The 16,527-nt window shown below is 43.9% G+C and overlaps 1 long non-coding RNA gene across 2 annotated transcripts in view; it reads left to right on the top strand.

The window, feature by feature from the left end:
• Window positions 1-16,527, top strand: part of LOC123362957 — a 70,975-nt gene that overhangs the window by 21,648 nt on the left and 32,800 nt on the right. For both annotated transcript variants that reach the window (XR_006576659.1, XR_006576658.1), the window contains exon 2: window positions 14,014-14,156. This is a non-coding gene — a long non-coding RNA (uncharacterized LOC123362957). The remainder of the gene's footprint in view (window positions 1-14,013; window positions 14,157-16,527) is intronic.

Raw genomic sequence — 16,527 nt, 5'->3', positions numbered from 1 at the left:
AATGTAATTGGCACTGTTTGGTAAACACCTGATCAATAGACCCTGCTGCGGAGATGAGCATAAATGCAATGCTAATATAATAAGTAATACCTAGCTCTTATATAGTACTTTTCACCCATAGAGCTCAAAGTGCTTTACAAAGGGAGTTAGTATCATTATCCCCATTTTACAGGTGGAGAAACTGAGGCACTGAAAGGTAAAGTGACTTGCCCAAGGTCACCCAGCAAGCCTGTGGCAGAGCCTGCAATAGAGCCCAGGATTCTTGAGTGTCAATCCAGTGCTCGATTTACTGCTGTTTGGGATTAAAAGTCTTTTTATTGACCTCCAGTGAGGAGCTGCATCACATTCTTTAGAACCATTAGATCTGATGTGACCAGTACGCTAGGCATTATTAAAAAATAATATGGCCTTTCTGCAAACCAAGAAGTTACTGGGTAATTATTTGTATACTATTAGAAAATATTGAAATAGTGGAGTGTTTACCATCTTTCATTCGGGGAGTAATAGGGTGGGAAATAAAAGTGAGCTGTCACTTTTTCTTCCTGAAGTGAATGGCACAGGGGTCCAGATGCCAACTGGTGTTTTGGGGGCAATGACAGATAATGTGCTGATGAAGGTATGGGAATGGGCTGCAACATACAGCAGAGTGATTGTGTGACGAAATTTAGTATGTTTAGTTTCATGATTTGGGTTTGAATAAAAAAAATTGATTTTTTATTTTAAGGCATCTTTGAAGGAGGAAATAAAGTCTGCAGGGTACCTAGAACAATTGCATTTTAAGGAGGCACTTACATTTTTATATTACACGCAGTTCAGTATTTAACTTGCTGTCCACCAATCAATTCTGTATTACTTGGACTGTAAGCTCTTTGATACAGAGACAATCATTTTGACATATGTTTGTTCAGTGCCTAGCACAGTGGGGGCCAGATCCCTGACTGGGGCTTTTAGGTGCTACCCCAATACAAGTAAAAATAAATAATTCATGATTCCAGATGCTTCTGTTTTGGAGGATCCTCATGAGCACTCATCCTTTTTAGGATTCTGTCCTCTGCTCGCTCCTCTCTGCCTGCCCCCCTCCCAGTCGCTCACTCTTATGGCCAGTAAAAAGTGACAGCCATGGCCCCCTGCCCCCCACATTCCAGCGCCCCGGAAGTCTTACTCCATCAGTAGAGGTAATTCACCTCCCTGATAGGCAGTAGCTAGGTCAACGGAAGAATACTTCTGTTGACATTGGGCTGTCTACACTGGGGGTTATGTTGGCATAGCTACATCTCCAAGGGGTGTGGGATTTTCACACTCCTGAAACATAGCTATGCCAATATTGGTTCCAGCATAGACCAGCCTTAAGGGCGGGGTCTTGAGGGGAAGAAGCAGCACGGAAGTGGGGCCTTGGGGGAAGAGACGGTGTGAAAGCGGGGTCTCAGGAGTGTGGGGGTGGGGCCTCAAGGAAAGAGGCAGTGAGGGGGGCGGGGTGTCGGGGGGAGGAAGGGGTAGCATGGGGATGGAGCCTTGGGGGGGGGAAGGGTCAGCCCAGGGGGAGGGCCACAGTTCAGGTGCTGGTGTCCCCCCCACTTTTAGGAAGTTTCCGCCGCTCCTGAACCTTTCCTGTTGGTGTAAGTAGTGTCTACACTGAAGTGCCACAGTGACACATCTGCAGCTGTGATGCTGTAGTGGTTTGAGTGTAGACATACCCTTAGATAGATAAGTGCTGAGTGAGCCTGTGTCACCCTTAATGAGTACTTGTTTAAGAGGTCTCTGTTAAACGTTTAGTTCAGAGCACAGGAAGTACACTGTTTTCCAAATCTATTATAATAGCCCAAGGATATCCTCTCCCGATTTCTGACCAGGACTTTGGAACAACCCAGGAAGAGACTTCCTCCAGAGAGTCTATCTGTTACACCAAGCCCTGGTACATGCTGGGACAAGACTTCAAGAGTGTAGTCAGTGTACTGTGTGAATATTCTTACAGTGCAGGCACAAGGAATAAAGCTCAGTTATGTACCTCAGTCACAATGTCTTGAGGTAAGAAACTTCTCAGTAAACTACCCACTCTCTGGTCAACTTTAGCCTTTATTTGGTACAATAAAAATATATTCTTCCCCTCTAATCAATTTTCCCGTTTAAGAAGGCTGTTAGGGCTGTGTGAAAGTGTTGCAACAGGACCTGAAAGTATGTCAAGTTTGTGGCTGTGGATTTCATTACAAACTCAAGGCTCAGGTGATGCTCATCTGGCTGCTAACCCTGGTATATGCTTGAAACTTTTACCAGTATACCAATGTCATTTAGGGGTGTGATGCTTTGACATCTATATGAGGAAGTTAGTGCGCCATGAGCTAGGGTGTGAATTTAAAGTGCACTGTCTTCCCATGTGGACACTCCTATTGCGGCTTGGGGAGGTGGATTACCTTCCCCTCCCTGCCCACCGGTTCTGGGGCACACACAGGTTGTGGGAGAATACTGGACATTTCTAAGGTCCAGGTAGCCCGTGAAAGGGTCATTTCATACTTCACTTTACCTCCTTGTATGAGTATGTCGCACAAGACAGTCTAACCATGTCTATTAGGGATGAGAAATGAATGTCCCTGATCCCAGTATATGGATTTTATCATTTTGAATGCAATGGGAAGCTGCAGTCTAGAAGAGTCAGTTCCTTCTCCCTTCCTTTTGTGGTAGAGCTTAGAGTGGTTAAATCTAGAATGATAACAGCATAAATACATATTGTGGTGGGCTGGCTGAGGGGACCGATCAATGGCATTTTGTGCCCAAGTTCATTCATCATTTCTTCTGGCATAGTAGTTAAGTGTGTTTTTAATTATATTAATGTTTTTGCCTTCAGTGGCTTTGACTCCCAGGTCACTTCACACTTCAATTACAGCTTGTGTAAGAAAGTGCTTCTTGGCACTGTCCTGGATTTCTCTTTGTTTTATTTCCATTTATGCTTATCTATGATGGAATGAAAATAGTAACTTAGGCAGAAATTAGCTATTAGGATTGCTATATACTTTAAGTTAATATCCTTTTAAGACAATCTCTCTCTCTCCCTCATCTGTTCAAACCAGATTTCCTTTTTAGCCAGTTCTCATAAGTTCCATGTCTTAGTTTCTGAATTAACCGTTTGAATTCTTCCCTGAATCTTCTGCATGCTACTAGAATTTCCCTATAGTTTAGTGATCAGAAATTAATAAAAGGAATATATTTCAAGCTGCTGTATATACAATAACCAGTATTTCTTTCACATTAAGTACTACCAGACATTAGCCCCAATTCTGAGGTGCATTTGAGCTGCATGTTAACAGTAGCTAACTAAACACTTAGTAGTTAACTAAATAGCTATCAAAGAGTTAGAACAAGGTCATGTGACTAGCTAGAACAACAGACCTGATACAGCCCGTGGACTCAGAGCTGCCTTGCAAGTGGCCCCTCATCCCCTTTTCCCCTCACGATTCCTCAGTAAACTAAAAGAGAGAGACAAGTCCAATAACCACAGCCCTCCTTAAGGTCTGGTTTGTTAACTTAAAGATTAAAATTAAACACAAAAATCTTCCTGAGAGCCTTAAACTGTCCAAAGCCCCAAATTCACATGGTGTCTCAGGGCTTCCCTTCTCTGGCAATCTACTCCCAGGCCTTTCTAACTGAGGCAACTCCCCTGATCTCAAGGGTATGTATATGCTGCAAGAACACACCTGCGGCTGGCCCATGTCAGCCAATTCTGGCTCCACGGCTATAAAATTGCAATGCAGACATTCAGGCTCAGTCTGGAGCCTGGGTTCTGGGACCCTCCTTCCTCCTGAGCCCCACAAGTAAAGGAAGTAATGTTTCATAAGAAACTCCGCAAGTGAAGCCTCAAGAATTTTCCCTGCCCCACTAGCCCCTTTCCTGGGCTTCTCCATGAGATGAGGCAATCTAGCCTCGAATAGCAACTTTAGAGTTTGGCCCACAGTTATTAGCAATCATGTAAGCCCCACATTATTATTACTTATATTTTAATTTAAGATACTTTGCACTAATATTAAGCTTTTCATACCACTGTACAAGCTATCATGTAATTGGCTTACAGACAGCCAGGACATATCACACAGCTTTTTAGCCAGGGAAATATCAGCATTCATACACTCTCTGAGCAAACTGAAGTGCTCCCCAGAAGGTAGAATGAAGCCAGACTGTTGTCCTGCTTTATTTTCTGCTGACACATGAATTTGTTCAGATCCTGGTTAATCCTCACGTCTCAGTCTAATGGATATCTGCAGTCCAGCACCAGCTACCATCTGACTGTTCTTCCATTGTGCTTTGGGTGGTACTGCTGGTTGCGCTTTTTACTGTGGAGGCTTTTAGGTGTGGATCTCACTTCTTTCTTTGAACACCTGGCCCTAGGGTGACCAGATGTCCCGATTTTATATGGACAGTCCCGATTTTTGGGTCTTTTTCTGATATAGGTTCCTATTATCCCCCCACCCCTGTCCCTATTTTTCACACTTGCTGTCTGGTCACCCTACCTGGCCCTCTTCATTCCTCTCTCCCTTTTTTAAAGGAATCTGAAAACTCTGGACCACATCCACTGGTTTGCTCTGGCTGCTTTGCACTGCACCATAAACTTGGCTTAATTTTAAATTTAAACATGGTTTATTGATGATTTGCATTGTCAGGGTGCCGTAGAGCAGCTAAAGTGTGCCACTGAATCTGACCCACGGTGTTGTCAGAGGTGCTTTCAGTTTTAATCTCTGTTGACCCTTTTTATTATAATTTATTTGTATTGTGGGGGGGCCTGGGAGCCCCAGCCACAGACTAAGACCCCATTGTACTAGGTGTTGTACAGACACAGAACAAAAGATGGTCCCTGTCCAAAACAGTTAAATATAAAACAAGACAACTGGTGGAGGAAACAGACTGACAGGGAAGCAATGAGAGAATACCGGCCAGCATGACAGACAGGGGTCTCAGCACACTCCTTGTAACTGATGGCCATCAGTTCTTCTTGAGACAACCAAAATCACTAGTCCCTTTTGTGTGTGTGTGTGTGTGTGTGAGAGAGAGAGAAAGGGATGTGTGTACGTATAACATATGAAAAAACAACATTAAAAGAGTGTTATTTAGACTGCAAAGTCAAGCACTTGAAATGTCATATTTAAGGATGCCAAATTCAACCTTAATTCAGACCCTTTGTGTATATGCATTATGATACTATCCTTAATTACATGGATCATTTAGCACACAGGATGGATGGCATGTGTCAGCCAGGTTCCAGCCCTGCTTCCACCTCCTCCTCCCTGGCCCGGTCCCACAGGCTGACCATGTCTCAGGCTCCCAGGTTAGGAAAACCTCTCAGGTCCTAGGGGTTCTTCCCCTTTCTGGAGGCTCCTGATCCCGTTCAAAGTTGTGAGGGTGAGACTAACACTCTGTCACTTATCTCTCCTTGCTCCTATGCCAGTGCCTATAGAAGCTGCTTCCCAAAATGGCAGTAGGATTTTACGTATCACTGCCGCTTCTGAATGGGCAGGTAACCGTTTTCAGAACTGAAATCATATTAAACATGTTTAATCATAGTTTTGTAAGAAATCTTTACATGCATGTGTCTGTAATTTGGAAATGATTCATGATTGGGTAATATACATGTTCAACAATACAGCTACTTCCAAAAAATAAAGGGGGGTTATGTAAGAATTTCAGTTTTAATTTAGAAAGATTAATTAAGCTTCTAGATCATATGATTGCAGAGAAAAGCTTGTAAATGTGACTTGTAAAGGCTCAAAGTCCAGGAGGCAAATTATTGTTTGGCTTTAAAATGAGGCTTAAAAAAAGAAATCTCATGACTTTGGGGACCTGACGCATGATTTTTGAACCCTTGGGGTTGACAACACTGTTACTTCGGACAATTTAGGACAAGTCCATGTCTGGTTGCTGCAGGAGAGGAGGAACAGAGGAAGCATCCCTTCTTTTCACCCCATCTGCCTCATGCAGTGGCCATGCGCAGTTGCAGTCCCAATACTTCCTAACCACAGGAACTGCTCCCTCCTTGTGTCCCAGGAGACGAAGTTGCCATAGGGAATGAAGAAGCAGTTCCAGCATATACCTAACATATCTAGGTTTGAGAGAGCTAAATAATGTTTGTAAAGTGCTACTGTAGATACTATCAGCACAATGTATTAAGGCAAATCACTGGCAAAGATGGGAAATGAACTTGGGGTACCTAGCTCCTAGGCCTGTGCTCAGTATACACATACGCACGCACACACAGTCTCCAGTGCAAAAGCCTTTATTGATGACTTACACTTTGCACTAGATTCAGTGGCTCCGATCCAGTCTTTTGATAGCAAAAGTCCCAGTATTAAAATTGTCAACCTCCTGAACTCACGTTCATTCGTATAAAGTGAAATGAATGTGAATATAGCCACATGATACCTATTAACGATGATACAAGTTGCATAGCTAATTCTTTGTGCATCGTGAAGTTTACACATAGGGTTCCATTTCCAGTGGAGGTGATTCCAGTATAAGTGGGAAAGTTCATGGTCCTTAAAATAGCAATTCCAGCGATGTGTGCATGTGTGGAGACAGTGTTGCCTAGCACACTGGACTGAGACTCAGGAGACGTGGATTGTGTTCCCACCTGCTGGGTGACTTTGGGCAAGTCACTTTCCTCTCTGTGCCTCAGTTTCTCCATCTGTAAAACAGGGATGGTGATACTGACCTTCGTAGTAAAGTGATTTGAGAGCTACTGATAAGTGTTGTAGGAGGGCTAGTTTCTTTTTTTAAGGGATCAGTGAAGGATATAGTATGCCTGTGTTTGAAGCTAAGAATTAATTTAATTGTATCTTTATTAGCATATAAATCAGAGGGATACAGTCTAGAATAATGGCAATGAATAGTAATGCATTAGAACAGCTGCTTTATAATACAGGATGGTTTATGTGCTGTAATGTTGAATACTGTAGTTAAAGCTAATGTGCTACTAGAAAGTCAGATTACCCTTCATGACTGGATGGACCAGGGTGACCAAGGGATGTTGCTTCAGTTAAAACAGAATTAAGAACATAAGCGTAGTTGTACTGGGTCAGACCAAAGGTCCATCTAGCCCAGTATCCTGTCTTCTGACCATGGCCAGTGCTAGGTGCTTCAAAGGGAATGAACAGAACAGGTCAATCTATCAAGTGATGCATCCCCTGTCATCCAGTCCCAGCATCTGGCACTCCGAAGTTTAGGGACTCTCTGAGCATTGGGTTGTATCCCTGACCATCTTGGCTAATAGCCATTGATGAACATATCCTCCATGAATCCTCTTCTTTGAGCCCAGTTATAGTTTTGGCCTTCACAACATCCCTTGGCGATGAGTTCCACAGATTAACTGTGCATTGCGTGAAGTACTTTTTTCTGTTTGTTTTTAAACTTGCTGCTTATTAATTTCATTTAGTGACCCATGGTTTGTTTATGTGAAGAGGTAAATAACTCTTATTCACTTTCCCCACACTAGTCATGATTGTATAGACCTCTGTCTCATCCCCCCCACACACACCTTAGTTGTCTCTTTTCCAAGCTGAATGGTCCCAGTCTTTTTAATCTCTCCTCATATGGAAGCTGTTCCATACCCCTAATCATTTTGTTGCCCTTATCTGTACCTTTTCTATTTCTAATATCTTTTTAAAGACGGGGCAACCAGAACTGCATGCAGTATCATAATGGTTGCAACAAAATCTTGTACTTTTAGCAGTTTCAATATAAAGCAAATTCTTCCCATGCTTCTGGTGTAATTCACATGCCTTTAATTCTAAATTGCCAGTTTCAGGATCAAAATGGAGCAACATTTCTGTGGGTAGAGGATGTTTTTCCTCTTCTCCATTGCAGATATATGAAGCTACAGTTTTTGCTGAACTAGCTGTTTCTTTGCATGGCCCAGTCTTTGTTTTCATTGGCAGGATAATATTGCAGACTTTAGAAACCACAAGGAGCAGATCAAGTGCTTTAAATTCTGTAATATAAGTGTTAAATATTTCTGCACTGAAATGCATTATGGGTGAGATTAGATGTTTTTGCTATACCCAAATGAGTAATCACAAATCTTGGGTGTTCATTTAACCCCAGGAACATGCCTGCTCAGTGAGCAGAGATGCAGGGGTGTCCTTGAACACAAGCAATGCACTGACTTGGCAAATCACAGGATGGTCGAACCTCCAACAACAGGACCAGAGTGAGAGGCAACTCACCACCCTGGCCAGGAGGGGCTCTGTGTTTGCTTGGAGCAATGTAAACCAGACGGCAGATCCAGCACATACATGCCTCTGGCCACAAGGGTTATACCTGTTATGCAAGAATTATGAAAGGGTACAATAATAATTACTTACTAATAGTAAGAAATTAAAATTGTAATGTATAATATGCTGCTTATTCCTTGGCTGCTACTTGCACCATGCTTTAGCTACTTTCCTGCTGGGCAGCTTGGACAGCCTGCCATATTAATTGCACAGCCTGATTCATGGTCACCTTAGGCATTCATTGTAAAAGTTTTCAGAGAGCTCCTTGTTTAAAATCCCAGCTACAAAACAATGTCTTATGTGCTCTTCCTTACTGACACTGAAATCACAGGGACCTAAATTTTCAAACACACCGAGTGATTTTATGAACCTCAGTTTTTGGGTGGCCATCTTGCGACACCTTAAAGGAGCCTAATTTTCAGAAAGGGCCAAGCACCTTCCCTTTGAAAACTAGGGCCTCAAAAGGTGTCTTGGGCACCCCAAAATCACTAGTCATTTAATGAAGTTTAGGCCATTGTGCGCTTTTTTTCCCATAGAGGTCTTTATCAACGCTTCAGTGTTTTCTCCAGGCCTCTGCACACTTTGGTAAAGCCCAATAACGTATTACATTCCAGTTTGGAATGAAACCCTCAACAAATGTTTTAGCAATGTTGTCATAGTTATTCTTATCTCCTTCTTCAGCAAAGGCATATGATTTAGAAACATTTTCAGTTTCACTCCCCATTGCATAGATTAACAAGCTGACCGATACTTCACTGCTGTGTGTGATAAGCTTCACTGTGGTTCGGGACCAGGAGACACATTCCTTCCATGTAGGTATTATCAAACTGAAAGGCTGGTGGAGCATTAAATTTGAGCAATTTATTTTCCTCTCATTGATGCTGGTTCAACTCAAGCTGGTTTCTGGCACAGGGTAAAGAATCCCAGAAAAAGCTATTTTCTGCTCTCATAGCCAGCAGCACTACCAACTCTCCTGATTTGGCTATGAGCCTGGCAAGATTTGAGTTGGGTTTCGATTTTTTTTTTTTTTTTTTTGTAAAAGCCTCGTGTGATCTCAGGTTCCAGTCTTCAAAACCTGTGAAATTTTCCTAACTCAAAATGGCAACCATCTCCCACTACTTTCAAGGGGGCCAAACTGCGCTCAGGCAAGATGGCTATCGGTTCCCTACAGGCTTTGCATGTGGAGGTGAGACTGCCCCCAGTAATGACAACTGCTGCCTCCCACTGATTTCAATGAGACTGAAGCCAGGCAGATTCAGGGATGATCCCCTCCCCCGGGGTCTGTGGTTAATGAGCTGGACTGGCCAGGAAACTATGATGAGACCAGAGAATGTAGGGTGCAGGGGAATGTGTGGGTGCAGGGAGAAATTGAGGGTCATGCAGAGGAATGTGGGATTCAGGCAGGGGTGAAAGTAACTTAAAGTAACTTACCGGTACACCGGAGTCCTGAGCAGGGGTGTGGCCTCAACCAGAAGAGGTGGGGCCTTTCACGATTTAAAGGCCCTGGGGCTCTGGCTGTGGCTAGGAGCCCCAGGGCCTTTAAATCACCCCGGAGCTACCAGCTGCAGAGGCAGCTGGGAGCCCTGGGGCTCAGGGACAAATTAAAGGGCCCAGGGCTCTGGCCACTGTGGAGCACTGGGCCCCTTAAATCCCTGCCTGAGCCCAGCTGCCAAAGCTCCGGCAGCGCTTTAAAGGCCCCAGGGCTCCCCGCAGCGGCTGGAGGTCTGGGCCATTTAAATCACCGCCGCAGAAGCTGGTCCAGTCTGGCACGGCATACTGGCTCTTGCCGGTATGCCATACCAGACCGTACTGGCTTATTTTCACCTCTGGATTCAGGAGAGAATCTGAGATGGCTAAAGAGAGACTGAGCAGTATGCACAGGAATTTGGGGTGCTCAAGGCCTTTTTGGGGGTTGGGGGAGGAGTGGAGGGAAAATGTGAGGGATAGGATTTTATAAAGGGAAAGAATCAGTCAGAGATGAAGGCCAGAAGGGACCAGCATATCATACCAATCTCCTAGAACTGGAAGGGACCTTGAAAGGTCATTGAGTCCAGCCCCCTGCCTTCACTAGGCAGGACTAATTTTTGCCCCAGATCCCTAAGTGGCCCCCTCAAGGATTGAACTCACAACCCTGGGTTTAGCAGGCCAATGCTCAAACCACTGAGCTATCCCTCCCTCCCAGGATGTCCACTCTGACATCCTATATATTACAGGCCACTGATACTAACCAGCTCCCATACCAAGCCCAGCAACCAGAATTGGACCAAAGTATTTCAGCCTGCAGGAGACTCAACAATTGTGTGCCATTGGAGGGTGGGGGGGAAGGGCAGAGAACTGGATGGGCTGAGATGCACCAGTGGCTGAGGGTCCTGCAGTGGCAGGCCACTGATTAGATGGGATATTCCCAGATGATGCTAACAAGTGACCCCATGCTACGGAGAAAGGTAAAAAAAATCCTAGGGGGAAATTCCTTCCCAACTCCAAATATGGCAATCAGACCCAGAGCATGTGAGCAAGACACATCAGACAAGCACCTGAGAAAGAGAATTCTCAGTATCACCTCAGAGCACCAGCCCACCCTATCCAGTGTCTCATCTCTAGTCATGGCCAAATCTGACACCTCAGCAGAAGGAGACAAAAAAACCAAACAAATGCCACAGGATATATCAAGGGAATAACATACCCCTTCCTATAGGGGTTGGTGAATGTAACTGGGGAGGTGAGGGACGAGAGTCTGTATAGGAGCGTGGAGTGGGAATATGACTTGAAAGAAGATCGAATGGGCTAGGGAAGGAGATGGGATGGGGAAAGAAAGAGGATAGTGCTAAGTGAGGCGAATGGAAAGGGATAAAATGGCAACTCCCCCACTCCAGAGATTAGGAGAGGGCAAGGGGTGTCTCCTTCTGAGCCTCCAGTGGGGAACTCCATATTTTTGCAAGGGCGTTTCAGGTTAAATTTTGACTCTGAAATACTCATGTACACTTTAGACTCAAAAACCAGCAGACACATAAAAACAACCCCCCAAAATGCATTATTATTTTTTAAAATCTCATGATCAAGATAATCTCATCATTCTGGCAACCTGATTTATAATTTAGTGACTGGCATTGGCAGTACTGCACTGAACAAGGAACTTAAGACAGATAGCATTACTTCTAAAGCTTCTCTCTCTCTCTCTCTGTGTTAAAGCTGTTGCCAAAGATCTTTCCCAGTTCCTCTTATCTCACTTCATGCTACCATTATAAAGAAACAATACCCACATCTCACACGAGGGTACCCCTGTACATGTGCAATGGTGGGAGGGTAAACTGGGCTACCAGTGCTGCTTGGGCAGGACTCATTGAATTCAACAGCCTAGAATCACTGTTACAAGAGCTCGGTGCATAGAATCCTCCTGGAATTCAATGGGAATTCTATGTGCAGAGCATATGGGGGATCAGGCCTGTTAAGAGGGCCCAGGATTACAAAGCCTTCACTATTAGACTGCTGCCGTGAGCCCGTTTGGTGGCCAAATGGGAGCAGTGGGAGAGGCAGCAGCATGCATCTACAGCAGCCCAAGGGTTAAGTTCAACCTAATGAAGACAGCATTCAAAGATTATCTCCACTGTTACTCACAGCACCATCTGGTACAGATGCACATGTGGGAGATTAAACATGTAAAAGATGGCAACAACAACAACAAACATTTCCATAATAGTATTTTTTTTGAAGGAAAATATGTTGACCATCTAATTTGGATTCATAAAGAAACCTATTAATCTGAGGCTTCAAAGAGTTGTCTCAGAACTTTTAATCAGGAGTTGCATTTTACTGTGGAAAGGAGCGGAGGGGAGTGAAAAAAATAAAACAAAACAACTGTCTATTTGAAAGCAGTCTGGGTGAGGGAACTCAGCAGGGAGCCTCTTCTCACCCACCTGGAGAAGAGGCTCCCTGAATACTTGTTTTCATTAGCATGGGCCTCTCTGGCTCTTCAAAACTCTTTCCGCTAGTTGCCAAGGCAACCTAGAGCCGTAATGCAGCACATGGGTGATGCACATCAACTGGCATATTGCACTTCACTGAAATAAATAAGCAAATAAACATGAAAAATAGCCATGGGCCAAAACACAGGCATTGTCTTTTATCATGGACATCTAAAACTTGTGGGGATTTCAGGTACTCTGCTACATGTATCTGCTGAGAGATGGTTGCTCAAAAAAAGGACAGGACGTGCACATCAAGAACCATCTCCTTTGATTTTAATGGGGCTTCTTGTTTGTGTAAGGCAAACAGGATTTGGCCTGGAATGTGCAAACACATGGAGATATTGGGCCAGATTTTCACACAATTTAGCACCTGCAATTGGGACTAGATTTTCAAAAGGGCTCAGATCCCAGTTAGGCACCAAAGTAGGTGGCCACATTTTCAGAAGTCCTTGACTGTAGGGATTGCAATAGAAACTGGTGGTGCAAAGCACTTTTGAAAATCTGACCCAAGTTGTAGCTGCTGCGCACTTGAAAATTTGGTTTTTAAGGGTCTAATCTTGCAGTTGCTACTCACATGAGTCATATTTACCCAAGTGAATAGTCCCATAGTAAGGACTACTCATATGAGTAAGGATCATAAGAGCCAGCCCTCTAGTTTCACAAGGCAAGGCTCACATGTTAGTTAAAGTTACCTTGTGGAGAAGAGAATCTGTGATGTGATATCGCAGATCACTGTTTGCAAAAGAGAATCAGCACTGGTGTATAGGCTGGAGACACAGTATGAGAGAGGATAGATTGTTGCTTGAATGAGGTCAACAATGAGGAATAACAACACTAAGACCTCTTTAGATTTGCAGAGCGCAGCCAAAGAAAAGATTTGCATCCCCAGGAATTTTTGTTGCACATCCAGCTAGACATGGCTGTCAAAGGGTTTTCATTTAGATTCAGGAAGGGAGGTGCTGGCTGCAATAGTTGGCAGGCGAAGAAGGAAGGGAGTGGGTCTGAAAATATATAGTCACTTCAACAAATATCTAGTTCTCTTTTTCACGTATCATGTTAGCATTTGTTGGAATGTGAACGAGTAGTAGCAGCTCAGCAGACAGAGAGCAGCAGGCTATGTAGATATGATAGTGCACTTGGGACAGTTAGTGTGAGTGTCCACTTTCTTTTCCTCTGCCTCATGCATACAAAGAGAAGGGGTGAAGTCCTGGCCCCATACTAGAAATAATGAACAATAACAATATACCCCAGGACTTCGTGATCGGGTGTCTATACCACACAAAGCCTGAGGTAAGAAGGGCCAGTTAACCCCGTGTCAGGTTGCACCTGGAGGAGAGCCAGGACCTGATAATTGATGAAGCCTAGCTGGGCAGAGCCAGACTGAGTATAAAGCCAATAAGGTGACAGCAGGAAGGGGCTACTGGGAAGCACTCTACAGTCACTCCCTAGTGAAGTGGCTATATATAAGGAGGAAGTCTAGGGAGTGAGTAGGCCCTATGAGCCTGCCTCGGATACTGACTGTGGCAAGAACCTGAGAGGGATGAAGTAGCCACAAGGAGAAGAGGAAATTCCAGTGGTAACCTAGAGGTGGGCCAGGAGATAGGGAGGTGTCAGCAACAGGGTCTGATGTTTGGTAGACTATGGTTGTTAGGGCATAGGGTGCCTGTGCTGGAACTTGTAGTGCATGGCCTGGGTTCCCCTACTGACCACTGGGACAGTGGCACAGACTGCTGTGTCTCAGAAGACTGCCTGATTTAGTCTCTCAGGACTAACTTAAGTCTTTTCCTTCTGGGGTATCATAGTGACCTGGCTAGAGAGCTAAACCATGAAGAGGGAGCAACCAAGTCCAGAGAGAGAGACAACAAGGAGTGAGCAACCAAAGGAGGGGGCATCAGATTGCTGAATAGCTAATCCCCAGATGTGACACAAAGCAGTGCCCCTAATGGTGAGTGACTTGTTCTAATACAACTTTATTCTACAATTGCTATATTTTAATGGGTTCTCCTGTAGTGACTCTCACTTTTCTGTGAAGTCTTAAAATGTTACGTTACTTATTCATGCATTAGAATAGAGGCTACATATTTTCAAGTGGTGTCCTGTCATAATCATTTCAGGTGCAAGAACTGTAAAGCTGAATTATGATGGCACCAAATATTGTTTGTATATGTACAGATATGCATGCTCTATGTTGATGGCTAAGCCTTCGTACCTCACTTCTTTTACATTTTTCTTTTCCTTTCTACTCTTATATGAACAGAAGCCTGTTTTTTTTAAGCCCCTCTCTCTCGTGTGTGTGTGTGTGTGTGTGTATGTATATATGTGTGTGTGTGTGTGTATATATATGTGTATATATATATATATATATATAGCAAGAGGATGCATTCCTGAATATATATATATATTCAGGAATGCATCCTCATGCTGAGGATCAAGAAGGGTCTGTCCCAATGACAGAAGGAGGATCATAGTGTTGCCTCTTCTTGATCCTAGTGGCCAGTCTAAGTTTGGGGATCTGGGGTTTTGACAGTTGGAAGCAGAAATTGATGGAGTCTTGTATTCGATGATGCAATCTTGTTTATTTACAAAGAGTGGACAAAGTCCATCTTCTCCAAGTGCAAGAGGAACCAAAAACAAAAGGAGCAGTTTCTTAGTTTACAAGCTCAAGCCTCTTTAGCCAGCAGACTCTGAGGCATGCTCTCTAGCAGTCATGCTGTGATCACAGGCTATTGGCTGCCTTTTTTGCTTTTGCCTCTCTCTTCATTCTTATCTATGTGATGGGTTTGGTCACAGAGACCCCGTTGGGACTGTCACCTGATGTGCTGAGATTACCTCTGAGCCTGTTTTCCCTGCCAGCTTGGGACTCCAGAACCCTACCTCGTTGAGCCAGATATGCTAGCCTGCTGCAACACAGACCCAGGGTCTGAACCACGCCCCCAAAGCTGCAGACTTTAACCAAAAACTGCTCAGCAGGTCACCTGCCTCCAACACCCAGACACCAGCTCCCAATGAGATCCAAACCTCAAATAAATCCATTTTACTCTGTATAAAGCTTATACAGGGTAAACTCAGAAATTGTCCATCCTCTATAACACTGATAGAGAGAGATGCACAGCTGTTTGCTCCCCCAGGCATTAATTACTTTTTTGGGGTTAATTAATAAGCAACAGTGATTTTATTAAGTATAAAAAGTAAGATATAAGTGGTTTCAAGTAATAACAGAAGAAAATAAGTTACCAAGCAAAGTAAAACAAAACATGCAAGTCTAAGCCTAATACATTAAGAAACTGAATACAGGTAAATCTCACCCTTACATGTTCCAATAAGCTTCTTTCACAGACTAGACTCCTTCCTAGTCTGGGCCCAATCCTTTCCCCTGGTACAGACCTTGTTAGTTCCAGCAGGCATCTTAGGTGAAAAGCAGAGGATTCCACATGACTGGAACATCTCTGTTCTACTCCCTTTTATAACTTTGGCACAAGGCGGGAATCCTTTGTCTCTCTCTCTGGGTTCCCACCCCCTCCTGCTAAATGGAAAAGCACCAGGTTTAAGATGGATTCCAGTATCATGTGACATCGTCACATGTCCTGTGAGACCCCTAGTCTCCATTCTTCCAAGGCTGGCCGGCACTACCCAGGAAGTTCTGCAAGTAAACAGAGCCATTCAACCAATTGTCCTAGTTAATGGGAGCCATCAAGATGCCAAGCCACCATTAATGGCCCACACTTTGCATAATTACAATAGGACTTCAGAGTAATACTTCATATTTCTAGTTTCAGACACAAGAATGATACATTCATACAAATAGGATAAACACACTCAGATTATACGCTTTGTAATGATACCTTACAAGAGACCTTTCGCATAAAGCATATTCCAGTTACATCATATTCACACTATTTTGATAAAGCATATGGAGTGCAACGTCACAATCTGTTCTCAGATTCTTCATGAATTGCACACCCACACACGTCTGCTCTCACTACCCCCTTGGGGAAACTCCCTTCATCCACATGGCTACAACCCAGTTAGGCCTTGTTTTAGTTGTGGCCCCTTAGCTGTCTATTATAACTATCTTAAATGAAGGGTGCATTCACACATCAATTTGAACAAGGCTTTAACTTAATGCATAACAATATTTCACCCAGCTTGTAACAACAGCATGTGTTCAGAGAATACATCTAGTTCTTCTACTTGCTAACATCTATCAGTCACTTAAGGCTACAACTACACTGTGTGCGCAGTGTAGCAGCTTTTTGTTGCCAGGAGAGAGCTCTCCTGATAGCAAAATAAAACCACCCCCAATAAAGGGTGATAGT

Source organism: Mauremys mutica, chromosome 2 (genome assembly GCF_020497125.1).
Source record: "Mauremys mutica isolate MM-2020 ecotype Southern chromosome 2, ASM2049712v1, whole genome shotgun sequence".
NCBI lineage: Eukaryota > Metazoa > Chordata > Testudines > Geoemydidae > Mauremys > Mauremys mutica.
The sequence above is the reverse complement of the archived record's forward strand: the minus strand, read 5'-3'. Positions and strand labels throughout refer to the sequence as shown.